Source organism: Balaenoptera physalus, assembly GCF_965194825.1.
Source record: "Balaenoptera physalus genome assembly, chromosome: 15".
Classification (NCBI taxonomy): domain Eukaryota; kingdom Metazoa; phylum Chordata; class Mammalia; order Artiodactyla; family Balaenopteridae; genus Balaenoptera; species Balaenoptera physalus.
Window position 1 is genome coordinate 47,495,889 of NC_138894.1, and position 16,707 is coordinate 47,512,595.

The 16,707-nt window shown below is 39.7% G+C and overlaps 1 protein-coding gene across 3 annotated transcripts in view; it reads left to right on the forward strand.

The window, feature by feature from the left end:
- The window catches only part of LOC309643533 (uncharacterized protein), a 455,314-nt gene extending 439,362 nt beyond the window's left edge, over nucleotides 1–15,952 (forward strand). For all 3 annotated transcript variants that reach the window (XR_014253791.1, XM_082426308.1, XM_082426309.1), the window contains one exon: nucleotides 1–15,952. This exon is cut by the window's left edge. The gene's annotated coding sequence lies outside the window, so the exon portion shown is untranslated.
- Nucleotides 15,953–16,707: the final 755 nt, after the last annotated feature.

A 16,707-nucleotide genomic window follows, 5' to 3' on the forward strand; every position in this document is an offset into this window, starting at 1 on the left:
ACACTGGAGAAGCCTGACAAATACCACCTTTATCACGTGCTCAAAGTTTTCAACATAATAAATAATGGTGTTTATTATCTAATAATAGTGGGACAAATCTAAACCATGTGCCTCATGATATGATGTACTGAGAAGGGCAAAACAGCATTTGTGATACTCTTGCCTGAGTTTAATCTTGAGGAAGCATCAGACAAACCCAAACTGGGGGACATTTTTTTTTTTAACATCTTTATTAGAGTATAATTGCTTTACAGTGGTGTGTCAGTTTCTGCTTTACAACAAAATGAATCAGTTATACATATACATATGTCCCCATATCTCTTCCCTCTTGCACTGACCTGTACTCTCCAAAAATATCAAGGTATTTCATGATTTAGGTAATTGTATGATAGTTATGTAAAATGTTAATAGTTGAGGAATCTGGGTGAGGGGTGTATGAACTCTTTGTGCCAATTTTATAACATTTTGAAGTCTGAAATTATTTCAAAATGAAAAAAAAATGCAAGTAGTAGGCATTCAGTAAACCATGTTGTGACCAAGGGAATCTTCCTGAATCTGGGCCAGCCATTTAGTTGAGGTTGGCAGTTTTGAATGCTGTGTTTATGAGTTCCTCTGCTGAAAGGTCTGGTAGCTCTGTAAGGATGTCATGCATTTGCAAGGATGTTCCTGGGCTGGTCTCTGTATGGTCCTCTCCCTAGGGTATGTCCTTCATCTCCATAGCTCCTTTGAGGAAGAAGTCTGAGACAAGTAGGAAATTACTCTCTGACAGTTTTTAGAAATGAGGCTTCTCCTTTTAGGTCAGTGAGATTGCCCAGTTGACAGAAATCCACCCAGAGCTCTCTCTGTGGCTCAGCCATTAATTTTGTTCTGGAATCTACCATCATTCTTTCACTTGCTGGACCTTGCCTCTCGATCACTGGGAACAGGAGGAATAATGATGGACTTATAAAAACTAAAAATAGAACTACCATATGATCCAGCAATCTCACTCCTGGGCATATATCCAGAGAAAACCATAATTCAAAAAGATACATGCACCTCAATATTCATTGCAGAACTATTTACAATAGCCAAGACATGGAAGCAACCTAAGTGGCCATTGACAGATGAATGGATAAAGAAGATGTGGTACATATATACAATGGAATATTACTCAGACATAAAAAAGAATGAAATAATGCCATTTGCAGCAACATGGATGGACCTAGAGATTATCATACTAAGTGGAGTAAGTCAGACAGAGAAAGACAAATATCATATGATATCACTTATGTGTGGAATCTAAAAAATTGATATAAATGAACTTATTTACAAAACAGAAACAGACTCACAGACTTAGAAAACAAACTTACAGTTACCAAAGGGGAAAGGTTGTGGGGAGGGATAAGTTAGGAGTTTGAGATGAACATATACACAACTACTATATATAAAACAGATAATCAACAAAGACCTATTGTATAGCACAGGGAACTCTACTCAGTATTCTGTAATAACCTAAATGGGAAAAGAATCTGAAAAGAATAGATATAGGTATGTGTATAACTGAATCACTTTGCTCTACACCTGAAACTAACACAACATTGTAAATCCACTCTACTCCAAAATAAAATTAAAATTTAAAAAAAATACAGAAAACAATCAAAAAGTGTTGTGTCCAAATCTGACATCCACATTATCAATACAGTATGTGCAGTAGAAGAAACATGAGGATATAGAGTTTTAGATAGAGACTTGGTTACCGAAAACCAAACCAGAGAGAATATGATCTATAACATGCATAAGATCTTGGAAAGTAAACATGTGTTCTTCACCACCCTTGTCAGGAAGACTGCCTGCATGTCAAACTGTAAAAGGACCAGTTCTCAGAAAGTAAGAGGAAAAAATGATTTCACAAAGTAAACAAAACAAAGATGAGTCTTGTTATCAAGTAATAAGTCCGACAGTGATGAGATTCAAGAAGGGTTTGAATTAACTCGCAGGTGACAGATATAAAAGACAAGTAAGTGAAGCTATGAAGAATAGAGTTGCCAGCAAGGAGCCTGGGCATTTCCTAAGCATCTTTGATGTCCTTGTTAGAATTGCATCCAAAACTCTGCAATTTTCTTGTTCTTAATTTTGCTCATTCACTCCTAGCCCCTTGAGCATGGACTGCTCTGTAAGAGTGAATCAGTGGTGATGTTCTCACAAGGCATGTTGTGAGGTTAACAAATACAGTTTGTAATGTGCACTGCAAATATGAAGTGCCATAAAAATGCTAATGAATGGTAATGCCTGTCCACTCGTTAGCAGCCGGCGCAACAGGCCAAGGATAACAGAAAAGAGAGACTGCCTTTTGAACACACAAAGTGCTGTCCTATTCATCTGGCCTCATGCATGCCACCATGGGAGGCTCCTGCTTAGCCCTCATTATTCACCCAAACAACTTCCTTTCCTTCCCTGTCTGGGTCTGCAAGCTGCGTTCTGAGCAAAGAAAGATTCCCTGAAACCTTTTGGCGCCATCAACAGCAACAGCAGCAACAAAAGTTTGGCTTGAAAAATATATTCAAGGAATGAAAAAGTGCAATGGAAATCTATGATTATGGATGTTTGAGAGGGAGAGAGGAAAAGAAGACCTGGGCTTTGTTTTGCATTTTGGTAAGAAATGATATATAGCTACATAGTAAAAACAGTTTTATTAAAAAGATCCTCTAGCCCTGAATTCCAAATACGAATTGTACCCTCTTATCATCCAGTCACTTTAGAATGAAAGTTAAAAATGCTGATACTGTGGAACTAGCCCTTGGTATTATATCTCATAGCTGATATATTTGTCTAATACTTTGGTTTTTGAAGGCCCATTACTCAGGACCAGTGCGCAGGGCTGTTCATTTTAATCCTTTCTGGTTAGTGAAAGCAGGAAAGCTAGGAAGGGCTTATAGATAAGATTTCATTCCCTGCTTTTGTATGTAGGTAGGTGGTGGGGTATAAACCAGATAGTGAAACAAATGGAGTTCTCATCATCCTGAGAAAAGGGTTTTGACCTCAGATATGTGGGCTTTTGTTTAGGGGAACCCTACTAAAAAGTAGGGTTCTCTGTTGGTCAGAAGGAATCCTTTCTCTTGCAGAGTGGAACATTTTAACAGCCCAACAAGGGTTCAGGTAATATATATAACTGAGAGTTCAGGGACTTTGATCCCTTTAGTTACGCAATAGAGCAGATGTAGGATTTTATCATGTTTATTCTGTCCTCTGAAAAGGCTCCTCTTTTTCTGTTAAAGCAATGTATCGAGGACCAGTCAGAAGGCTTGGGCCTCCTGTGCTGTCCTGTGCTGTGAAACATAGGGCAGTTATGGGGTTTTTACTCAATGGTTCCTTCTGGGCTCCATGAATAGCTCAAAAGGAGGGTGGCTAAGTGATCTACATTAAGCTGTTTAACAGGGCTAATACTTGTTTGGTTTACACAAAGCCGTCCAGCAACTATATTGATGCTTGACAGTGTTACCATCGTTATTTATTTTGCTATAAGCTAGATTTATAGCATTTGTAATACTAAACATAAGAAACATTAATAGCTTTACTAATTATATCACTACTTTACAGATATAAATAGCGATAAAAATGCCAAGTAAAGTGAACTAGTAAAACATTTTTAAGAGAATTTTAAAATCGGTTGCTGATTGACGATGTCTTTGGTGAGCCTTGGGGTTTGAATGGAGAAGAGAGCCTTCTTTGTAGATTTAAGTCTTGCTTTCCTGCCTGTTCATAATGAACAGAAAGTAATTCTGCCTTAACCTGACCGTAATCAACTGAACCATGTATTGAAGGTGATGTCAGCAAAATAAATTTTGTTTTGTATCAGAGCAAAGTGAAAATCCAAGTGTGGAGAAGGAGAGAGAGAGGAAGGGGGAGAGAGAAAGAGAGAGATGATCATACATGATGTGCGGGATTAAAGAGAACAGAGTAACTAACATCGTGCATCTCCCCGTTCTAGTATTGATCTTGCCCAGGGTTCTCCAGAAAACACCATCTTATAAATGAGGATATTGAGTGAAGAGAAAGAGTTAAATCCACTGCCTTTGCCACAATTGCTAATGGAAATCCATGGGCAGTTTAAGTGCTGGACAAATAAAAAACCAAACTGGGAATGGAGGACGTTGTGGATAAGGATGGGTAGGCAGTGTGTTTGGTCTGTGAGCTGAAGGAGTGGACAACAATCTTCAATAGGCTGCAAATTTTAGAATCCCTGAGGTCCTGTCTGTTGACCTACATAGCAATTCAGCTCCAAGAATTCCTACTCATCCTAGAACAGGGGCCACCTGCTTTTGTAAATAAAGTTTTTCTGGAACATAGCCACACCATTCATTTAAGTATAGTCTGTGGCTGCTTTTGTGTTATTACACGGAGTTGGGTGGTTGCAACAGAGGCCTTATGGCCCACGAAGCTGAAAATATTTATCATCTGACCATTTATTTAAAAAAAAAGATTGCTCTAAAGTGTCCATTTTTCTAATTATTTTTCACTGGGATTCAACATATGTGCCTGTTTCAAAAATTTTCACTGCCTACCCCAGGGCTATCTGAACATCAGAAGACTGAGATGGGGGTGGGGGGAGGGTGTGAAAAAGGAGGCCCTTCTGTTTGTGCAAAGCAAGAAGTGTGACCCTTCAAGGAAGGGCCTTAGGTTGCATTAGATAATTCTGATTTTCAATGTCTAATCTTAAAGCTATAACTCAGGGATAAAAGAGTGTGAGTATTTTTATTTGTGGTTTGTGGTAGGTCTTATTACATTTCTGTCTTCTTAGAGCTAGCCAAGAGGTTCATAGTAGAGAATAACTCACCTAAGCCAACTTGAATGAATTCTCCACCACCACCTCCCCAAAGAAAATTCCTAACATGGAAATGCATTCCAGCAGGAGAGGTCTCTATTTTTGAAATGTTTTGACCTGATTTACAGGCTAGATATAAATAAAAAGGAGGGAGCTGTGTACTCACTAAACTTACGATAAAATTTTTGAGAGCTCACACGTACTGGATGCAATCTAACGATATTTGCAAAGAGGACATTGTATTTCTGTTGCTTTCATTTTCCTCTTTACAATTCTTGGGTTTTCCATCACATCTGATCTCATTGTTACCTCTGTAGAATTCTATACTCTGTAAAGTCTAGCTGAAATTTTACCACTTTCATGACTATTTCCCAACCAACTCAGCTGAGGATAGTGGAAAACTCACAGGCTTTGTGATCCTATGGATACACCTGAGTTCACATCCTGGCTTATCCATGGCTGGGGGGGCCATGAACAATTTACTCATCTCCTCTGAGTTTCTAGTTCCTCATTTGTAAACGGATAACAAACTGAAGTCTCAGAGTCCTTATGAAGATCAAATGGGATGGTACATGTAAAGGGCTTGGCTTTTAATGAATGATATTCGAATAAGTATTACTTTTTTAGGTGTAAGGCTTCTGTTTTAAATGACAGCAATTGCCTGCACCAATTAAGTGACACTTTCTGTGTACTGTCCTACATTTTTAGTTTATCTTTTCATTTACCTGTTTCTCCTACCTAATTAAATTCTGGGCTTTTAAGAGTATGCATCCCATTTGTGTATTTGTTCAAGTGTATCGCAAATAATAGGTACTTAATAAGTATCTGGATTGATTCTGGGTCTTTGATATGTTGGGTAAATGTAGAGGGAAACCCAAGCAGAGACTATGTGTATTTTGCAAGATCACTATATTGTCCGAGAGACTGCACTGGGTACAGATGAGGGAGTGGAGAGCTAGTCTTGCCGAGGTGTGATGAAATAGCCAGGTGTCTACATTTGCAAAATGGGAGAGATGTACTGAGTAGAGACAGTTTTGAAATGTATGGTCCTACTGACGAGGGCCTGTATCTCTGGTCTTTTCTCTGTCCACAGCCCCATGAAAATACTGCTTTCCCACACAACACTGAGATTAGACTATCAGTGAAGATAGCTTACTTAACAAATTAATTATTCCTTCAGTGGGGAAGATAGCACTAAAATTAATTTTTAAAATCTATCGTCTTTAGATTCCCATTCTCATCTGAGAATGTATCAATATTGCAGTAAACATCTTCTGTGATATAATTTACATATAATAAAATTCACTTTTTTTAGGTATATAATTCTATGAATTTTGACAAACTTATGCAATGTATAACCTTCACTACAATTAAGATAGAGAATATTTCCATACTGTTCCAAATTTTCTCTTTGTAGCCAGTTTCTCTCTTCCCATCCGTGTCTCTGGAAGTCTCTGATATTATTATTGGCCCTATAATTTTGCCCTTTTGAGAATGAATCACACAGTATGTGTCATTTTGAGTCTGACCCCTTTCACTTGGCAAAATACTTTTGAATTTCCTCTATATTATTTCCTGTAGTAGTAATCATTCATTTTTGTTGTTGGGAATTTCATCATGTGCATAGTGATTTATTTATCCATTCACCATTTAATGGACATTTGGGTAGTTTCCAGCTTTTAATAAATATAAATGAAAGTGCTCTAAATATGTGTGCATAGGTTTATGTGCATTCATCTATGAAGACATGGGTGTGGAATTCTCTTGGGTGAGGGATCGTTGGGTCATAATGTAAGTGTATGTTTAATTTCTAAGAAACTATCAATTATATTCCAGACTGGTCTTACCATTTTGCATTCCTACCAGAAATATATGAAAGTTCCAGTGGCTCCACATCTTTGTTAGCATTTTGAAATGTCAATTTTGTTAAAAAATTGAGCAATTATAGTAGGTGTGTAGCAGTATCTCATAGTTTTAATTTGCATTTCCCTAATGGCTAATAATGTTGAGCAACTTTTCATGTGTTTCATTTCTATCCATATATCTTCTTTGGTGGAGTGTCTTTTCAAATGTTTTGCCTTTTTTGTTTTCTTGGAAGGAGAGTGTTGTTTGTATCTGCAATAGGCATTTTTAATTGTACCATATTTTTGTTGGTCAAAACACACCATTTCATAACATAAAACCACAGTGAATCAGTCAACCTCCCATCCCCTTGGAATATTCCTTTCAGTACTTCATATATGTAAACTTTATTCAAAGCAAATTACCTACATGTCCAGAGTGAGTAAATTACCACTAAGATTTTCTTTTAGCTTCCTGGTGAGATGCCCTACATGACCTAGCGCTTCATCTGTTGTCTCAGCTCATCTCCCTCTTCAGCTCCATGCTTACTCCTCCTCATCCTTGCCCCCTTCTTGCAGATGAGGGCATATGCCAAACATACTCTTGCCTCAGGGCTCATTGACCTAGGGCTCATTTTACCTGGTGAACTCTTTCCCCATAAAGTTGCATGGCTTTTGCAGGGCTCTCTCCTTCACTTCCTTCAGGTCTCTAAACAAATGTCACCTTATTGGGTAGGCCTTCCCTGACCAGCCTAAGTAAAATACATCTACTTCCTCCACATCATCCACTTTATATTACTTTGCAGCATTTATCACTACCTCGTATGCTCTATTTTATTCACTTATTTGTTTACTATCTCCTCCCACTGAAATGTAAGTTCCATGAAAGTAGAAACATGACCTGTTTTGTTTCTCTGCTAGATTCGACAGCCTGGAAAGCTACCAAGTATATAGCAGACATTCAATAAATTGTGGGTGGAATGAATAAATCTTAAGGAGAAAGGTGAGAAAAATGCTAATTAGCTTGAGCTTTTAGACAAGCCTGCATGTCCTTCCAGATCTGGTCTGCTCCCAGTACTTAAAAGTTTATTAAGCTATTTCACATTTGACCCAGGTGAGCTCCTAAACCGAGCTTCCTTGGCCTAAACCTGTGTAGTAACATTTCCAAATAGGTGCAACCGTCCTTTACAAAGCAGCTCCAAGATGGCAGCAAACAGAGGTGGCAGTGGCTGCCTTTGTTTGAGGCTCACTGCCTGATTTCTTTTGCCTCTGGCTGGTTTATTGATACCAAAAAGTAAAAGCAGGCTCCAAGAATCTGAGGATTCCCTCTCGGGTACACTTTGTGAATGGGTTCAGACTCTTCTTTCTGGGACTGCTCCAGGCTTATATTTTCTTGCCCTTGCTTTCTCCTGTTGCACACACATTTAACTGCTTGCTTTTCCCTAGGGCTCCTCTGAGTAGACTGGAGAAGCCATGAGGAAGGACGGTTTTCCATCATGCAGTGGGTGGGCTGTCCTTGAGTTACAGGTCTCCAGTGTTAGGACCTTTAAGAAGTGCCTCTTCTTTTTGGGGATTTAGATCATAGTGGAGTCAAGGGTAGCTTCTCCATACTTCTCCGTGTTTCTCGGTGTTCCTGCCCATAAATTGTTTTCCATACCTGGTTCAAATCTAGAGACCTTCCTGAATGTGGATATGGCAGAACCCACTCTGGATTGGGACTAATTGGGGAGAATAGAAAAATTCCTAGGAAAAATTATCAGCTATAACCAACCCATCAAATGAACAAAAAAATCCACAAAATTGCTTTTGAAATGGAGAATATTTTATAATTACCAAAAAATAGGGAAACAATGGTTTCTAGAAATGTAATGTTTCTCTTTTTTATTTGATATAGATATTCAGATTTTCCAGTACATTTTCAGCTCAAAAATTATTGGAAGAACATGACAATCTAACCTCCATTAATAAAACACAAAACAGTATTTGGGCCTTTTTATTGTCAAGACTTCACAAATAGGAGAGGGTGTTTTAAAGAGCACGGGGACACCGTCTGTAGCATCTCCCTTGGGCTGAGTTCCTGTATAAAGTGTAGCCTTGCAGATTCTGGTTTTCAGAAATCTTTTAAGCTGAGCATGTTTCAGAACTGATCTTTGCCTCCTCAGTGATCTTAAGCAAAATTATGAAAATCTTCCCAAATCCTGATTTTATAACACAAGAAATACTGACAGTGATGCTTCAGGAGGTTAATGATGGTCTAATTATCTTGCACCAATAAGGAAAAAGAGTCAGCCTTTTGGCAAGATTGTGTCAGAACTAGTCAGATAATATAGATATTTCTACCTGCACACATTTTCTAAAGGGGGATGTTGGCGCTTTAATTGAATGTTATATGAATACATTTCAAATAGATCCAAACACAGGGCAAACTGTGTTTCAGAACTGCTGTTCCTACATTTAAAATGTATTTGAAATGTAATTTAAAAAAAGATAATGGGAAAGAAAAACTAAAATAACTTGAAACAAGCAGAATATAGTACCTCATCATTACACTAATATATCAAACAATGTGGTCTTAGCTTAATTATCCCCTTTGAGAGTTGAGAAAACTAAGCACAACCTTCAATTTACAGCTGTTTGGTGCCGGGAACCTGAATTATTATTGAAGGAGAAGGGGGGAAAAAGTTTATTTATTGTGACCTCCACTCAGTTTTTATTCATCGTGGAAAATCTGTATATTCACAAATGAGGGCTATTCATCCTTAGACCACAGCATTCTTCAGCTGTCCAGGCCTACATCAACTGCACATCTCCAGCTTTTGTGTTCATCTCGAAGGCTCTTCATCCAGATTGTTCATCATCCTGATGGTCGAGCTTTATCTTGCTTTTGTGCAGCTGCATTCCGCTTATCCAAAGTGCTGAGGGAGACAGGGAGAGGGAGAGAGAAAAGAGCGAGCGAGAGAGCAGGAGAGAGTGACTAGGAGAGAGTGGGAGAATAGAAAGGAGAAAAAGCAATGGCCGGTGCACATATGAGGATAATTTGTAGTTTCTCAATAATAATATAAAAAAAAAGGAGGACAGGCTAATTACTGGCTTAACTAGGGCAGCCTGTGGATCTTCATGTCAAAAGGACTGCCGTAATTATTTGCCATCAAAGCACATTCATATTGTGGCACAAAAGAAGGGCCTTTTGCAAATGGATCTTGCTAATCAACAGGGCTGAGAGGAGCATTATGTGTCTCCCTGGTTGCAGGCACATTAACACAGTGACATGGGGCATAACTCGGGGCCTGAGGAACAAAACACCAGAATGATAATTATCCCCCTCCCCTCCCCAGCCTCCCTTGCCTTTCCCTTTGTGTTGGACAAGGAAGCAGAACATGACCTATTGGAGGGCCCAAGGCAGGCTATTAGTGACCCCTGAGCCCTGACAAGGTGCCTCTGTTCTTTTAAAAGCCTGCCTCTCGATGTCAGGAGGGTCACGTGGACCTGCTCAAAGTGGTCCAGCAAACGCTTCACCCTTAAAGACACCTGGAAGGTCATGACCAATTTAATGCTGAGGAAGACGGCAGAGACAAGGCTCTGTTGAATCATGGTACTGAAGTTTCCCTCTTGCTCTCTTTTCTTCTTCTTTGTCCACACTTGCTCATGTATTTAAGCCCTCAAAACTCAATTCAGGGGGAAAAGTTCACTTTTTCTGTTAGTACACGAAGAGAGTCTTAGTGGGGAGAAAGGGTGGAGGCAAATTCAGCCCCGTGGATTAACCCTTCTTCTGGCAGATGTAAACACACTGATTTCCTACAGGCTGGGGTCACCGCGGGGAGCAGGGACCTGCCTTTCTCGCTTCTTGCTGGCAGGTGGTGAGAGGCTCATCAGCAATGGAAAGTCACCTGTGAGCCAGGCTTGCCGGACACTGGCAATCACTGGAGCTGCAAATCATCTCTGAAGGCTCCAGGCTTGTTCTGGTTTCACACAGAGCAGTTGATATTAAGGAAGAGGGCCAGGAATCAGCTTGGAAAATGTACCTGAGACCATTAAGATTCCCTTTCCTTCCTCTTCCCTTCCCCTCTTGTGACTTTTCTGTGAGCGAGGGCTCTTCCGAAACAGAGGGGGGCACCCCAGAACCCAGCCCATGGGGGCAGGTATTCTATTTTACACATGCTAGAAGCAAACTGGATCCCTGTTAAGTTTTATTTTACCAGCAGAGAAATTAAAGGTGACAATTTGCATTGCAAAACGATTCTTGCTTCACAAATGTGGGCTTTCCTGAGTATTTAAATATTTAATTATTTGAAAGGTTGGAGGTTGATGAACTTCAAGGTAAAATGTTATGAGCCATTTCTAATGGAGGCTCTACTAGGAATGACTTAGAAACAATGAAAGATGTGTATCTGTGGGGAAATAGGATTAAGGGTTTTTAGGATTTGATTTAACTGTTCAAAAGTGTGCCCTCTATCTGAAGCAGATTTTTAGGGAAGTAACACATTTGTATCAATAGATTGTAAATCTCCCAATAATCAATCAATCAATTTCTCTCTCTTCTTGCCTCCCCCCTCCCTCCCTCCCTCTTTTCCTTCTTTCCACCCTTCTGCTTCTTTCCCCCTGCTCCCCTCTCTCTCTTTCTCTCCAGATAATCTTGGCGTAAAGGGAATGGGGTAGTGACATACTAATTACAGACCTAAATTTTCCGAACTGTTAAGAGTGGTAAAGCAAAAAAAAAAAAAAAAAAAAAGTTGTAACCACACTATTCCTTACTTTATTTCTAACCTGGACTCTCTCTGGAACCTTAAACTCTTATATCCAACTGTTGACAAGACCTCTTGCATATCTAGTAGACATCTCTTATTCAGAATATCCAGAATGGAACTCTTGATCTCACATTCCTCCCCGACCCCCCCCCAAAAATCGCTCTACTCACAGTTTTCCTAATATCAGTAGATGGCAAGTACAACCTTCCAAGGCTTAAGTCGGAAACCTGGTAATTATTCTTGTCTCCTTTCTTTCTCTTACTACATCCAGTCTGTCAGAAAACACTGTTGGCTCTACGTACAAATGCATTAACAACTTGGTCTCCTCCACTGATACCTTGGTCTGAGCCACTATCACCTCTTGCCTCTACTATTTCAGTAGCACCCTAACAGGTCTCCTGCGCCCTTTCCTACACTCCTAACTTGGCAGCCAGAGTGGTTCTCCTAAACATGTCGAAAGTTTGTGAAAAATGCCCATAAGGCTCTGACTTTATCTCCTACTTTTCCTTCCCTTGATCATTCTGCTCCAACCACAGTGCCCTCTGATTTCTCCATGATCACATAGCAAGAGTGTACCCATCTGAGCTCACTCAACTCCCTGACCTCCAAGTCAGTTTTCAGAACTTACTTTCTCAGTAAAGTCTACCCTAAGCGCCCTGTTTAAGCCTGCAACTGCCCACTACCCGCCTGGATCCCTCATGCCCCTGATGCATTTTTTTTCAATCAAACTTGAACATATCATGTAATTTATGTTTTATTTATTTAGTTATTCTTTTTGCTGTTAATTTTTGTCTCATGAGCTTTAAGAGGGTAAAGACCTGTGGTTTGTTTTGTTTTTTTGCACTGATGTATCCCTGAGTACCTACAATACTGTCTGGAATAGTAAATGCTCAAAAAATATTTGTGTCATGAATATTGAATAAATGAATTGTAAAGTTTAATGGCGACCTAGAGTAATGATTAAAGGAAAACAAACAAAAAAAACCACCAGAAATGTTCAGAAGGAAGAGCAGACCTTGCCATGATAAAACAGATCTAGAATGAGAATGCAGGTCACTAGATTACCACCTAGTTTTTACAGAGTTTTCATCTCCAGCTCCCTTTCTCCTTCCCAGAGGTCGGGAGGTGGGGCTGAAAGTTCTAACCCTCTAATCATTGGGTCTCTGCGGACCAGCCCCATCCTGAGGCCATCCAGCTGCCTCACCCTAAGTCACCTCATCAACGTAAACTCAGGTGTGCTCAAAAGAGCACCTTAGGAGTAACCAGAGACTCTCCTATTGTTCCCGACCCTCCCAAGTCATCCCCAGCAAGGGTCCTCCGGCCCTACGTCGTCGGAGCCAATAGAACAAGACCGAGCTCAGTTCAGAAGCAAAGGAGAGCTTTATTCTTCCATCAGAGAATGAATAGAGAGGTGGGAGCACGCTATCTTCCTCCCAGAAGCCTTGGGCAGGTGGTACTGCTTTACAGGGATCTCGGGAGTGGGGGCGGGGGGATTGCCTCCCGGGCTGGCACAGGTGCGCTGACTCTCACGGTGCCGGGCGCAGCAGCTCTGCGCACGGCCCGCTGCCGCCATCTTGAACTGAGGTATCAAGCACTTCTGCGCGCGGCCCGCGGAGCTGAGGTCGCAGCACAGCCGTTTTTGCACCAGGAGCTCTGGTCTCAAGTGCCGGGTACGAGGCCTCTGCATGCAGCCCCCCTGTGAGCAAGTGAAACTAGACAGAGCACAAAGGAAAAAAAGGTTAGACTTTATTTTATTATCCAGATTCTATTTTTATCTCCTGGGAATTGTTAATGGGCTTTGCCAGTGACACTATCACTCAGGAAAGGGGTTTAGGAGCTTTGTGCCAGGAATGGGGGGACAAAGACCAAATACGTTTCGTATTATACCCCAGTTGCTGTGTAACTGTGGGCTCCGTCAGCAACCTGGAGGACATTAGCAAGTTCGTGAATCAGCTTACACTGCTACTGTGAAGGAGAACCATTTGTTAGCGCAAGTAAAACCTGGATTAATTACAAATGTCTGTTTGTGAAAATATTGACTAAGGAGGCCTTTAGTATACGTTTAAGAAAGGTGAAAATTTCACAGGCTCATGAAATTCAAGCTCCTTTTTTGTTCATCAGCAGTAGTTGGGGGAGTAATAAAAACAGATGCTTTGGTTTAACTGAATGATGATATGGGAAAAAATAATTAGGGTTTCAAATGAATGATTTTGCAAAATGTTGGTTTGTTTTTTCTGAGTTATCTCTGAACACATGGGCTGTGTGGTTGGGTGTTCAAGCAAGACTAGAAAATGCGACTCAGGGTGACTCTCCTGTGAAGTTGTTCTTTCATTGTTTCCCCCTTTTGTGTGGCTTTGGAAGACACAGTCCTAGAAAACCTTGTGAGAACAGTTCGAGGGAAGACCTAAAAATCTTTACTCTCTGTGGGTTAACATATTAGGGAATGGGGATTGGTGGCATGTTGTGACACGTGCTTAATGCTGACCCTAACTTTGCTGAAGTGTGACTTTGTGTTTGGTTCCCTGTTCATGTTTTCAGCTCCTGAATATGTAACTATCCAAGTCATTTACTTAGGTTTAAAATCATGTATGTGATGTCAGTTATTTACTTAAGAAACATGCTTTGGTTAAAGTGTTTATTGATACTAGCACATGCAGAAGAATCTTTGTTGAAGAAATACTACTATCATCTTTCTTTGAAGATTTGAATGTAGAACTGATCGGGGCCCCCCAGTGTGGCCCTGAGCATCTTGAGCTGGGCTGAACAATCTTCCTAGGCTGTGTTTTCAGGGACCCTCCCACAAACAAAGGGGGACTTCTGTTCCCCTTCTGTAGCTTTCTTATAGCCAAGTGGAATCTGTCACATAATTGTTTCCATAAGGAGAGGCCTCATTTTGTGTCTGAATCCTTTATGCCCTCATATCCCTGTGCTTGCCTTTCCAGAGAGCAATGTGCAGAAAGTCAGTGGCACAGCCCAAAAAACTCCCATGAAAGACAGAAGAAAATAGAGTTCCAATGCGTAGTGTGTGGATCAAAAAAGAGGCAAATGTAATAGTTACATTTAGCTATACTATATAGATCGGGCTACTTATTAACACCATCAAGCAATATGGATGTATTTATTCTTTAATGAAAGCTGACCACCCACAGAATTTGAGAAAGACTAATATTTAGCTCAATATTTTAGGGTAAAGCTTTTTGTTTTTGTTACAGTAGTGGATAAAATTACTTAATATTTACTCTTTTCTTAGAGGGTAATATGTATGTTTGTGTCCTCTTTACCCATGTTTAAACCTAAATACACACACACACACCGCATATATACACATACACGCATGTGCATATACAGAAAAAGATATGTATACATATATGTGTTTATACAGAATAATATATATGTATACATACATGTATGTTATATGTACATATATGCATTTATATATGTAATTTTTATTTTTTTAATTTTAAAATTTTTTATCATCTTTTTCAATTGAAGTATAGTTGAGTTACAATGTTGTGCCAATCTATATATTTAAAATATAAAATATGACAGAATTCCCAAGACTTCCAACAAGGCCTGCAGAATGCTTATAATATGTATTGTCTTTTATGCCTATAGGGTGATATTATACATTTTTCCTTAGAACATTCACATTTCATATGCAAGTAATATATGTTTACTGTGGAACATTTGGGAGGTATAGGAAAGTACAAAGAAAGAAAGAAAAATCACACAAAAATTACATAATACCACTATGTAAAGAAAACCACTATTACTCTGTTTTTATTTTTTTCTAAGCAGGCTACTTTTTTTTTTTTCCCCCAAATGAGTGAAATTATTTATTTATACTCTCCCCCCAGAAGAGAGAAACTTTTTCTATAATTAAATGCATTTAAGCAGGCTACTTTTTTATTTTGATTGTCCTCAACCTATTATCCTCTAAGATGAAGGTGGTATGTCTCTGTGTGAAACAAATTGTGGCAAAATTGGTTTATTTATTTTGGTGTTTTAAGACAATGCACATTTTTTGTTGTTCAGCAGATTTCCTTCTCTGAAGTACATGCCCATTCTCTATCCACCATCCATCCACCAACCATCCACCAACCATCCACCCATCCATCTCTCCATCTCTCCCATTGGTACTTACAGAATTCAAGGATTTTCTTCAGTTTTGTTTAAGATTTTGTTCCAATAGGTCTTCTTGTCTAACCAGTCTCTTGCACTATCCTGGGTCTTCCCAAACTCCATTTTGATAATGTACTAAAATGCTGCTGATATATGTTTCCCTGGTGTTCTTTTTTCCCACTGTCTTCTCTCACCTTCAGTCCTTTAGCAACTCATCTGAATGGCTTGGATTATGATGTTACTGTTCAACCCTTTTAACCCGTTACTCTGAGTTTTTCCTTTCTGAGTACTGCGTGTAGTCCATCCCTCCCATGCCTTCATGTTAATTCAACTCTATCAAGATCTTTTCATCTTTATACCCATCCTTAACCTCCCTTTTATAATCACTTTCTCCCATCGGACCTGGGCACAGCAGTCAATCATTTCAACTACATTCTATCTCACACCTTCAGTTTGTTATCGACTTTGGCCGCCCCCCCACCCAAGTCCAGATCAACTCAAATACCCTCCTCCCTTTTCTTGCCAATGCTGAGGGAAATCTCATGATTTCATTGGTTGATAAAAATTTATGATTTCCAACCTCAGATGAACTTTTAAAGTTGCTGAAAATAACTTTTTAATGGCAAGTTAACTTCTTTCCATTCCTTTCTGGTATGGTTGCTCCTCTGTGTCTGCAGTACCACACCTGAGGATACAGCCGACTCTGGACAGAAAATATGTGGAAAAACATTCCAGAAAGTTCCAAAGATCAAAACCTGAGTCTGCTGCATGCTGGCAACTGTTTACACAGCACTTACATTGTATTAGGTATTATAAGTAATCAGGAGACGATTTAAAGTCTATGGGAGGATGGGCGTAGATTATGAGTAGATACTATACCATTTTACGTAAGGGACTCGATCATCCAAGGATTTTGGTGTCCTCAAGGGGTCCTGGAACCAAGCCCTGGAGGATACTGAAGGATGACTATTTTATCACTTCTTTAAACAACCAATTCTGTCCTTAGCCCCCTTTCTTTTAGTGGGCAGCCTGCAAGGTCATGGATGACAGTCTGGTATGGTGGAAAAATGATGGACTCTGGACTTACTAAGAATTCTGGCTCCACCATTTACCATCTGTGTGACCTTGGCCAGTTGACTTAGTCCTAAATTTTCATTTCCTTATTTTGAAAACCTTACTTATTTCATATGATTTG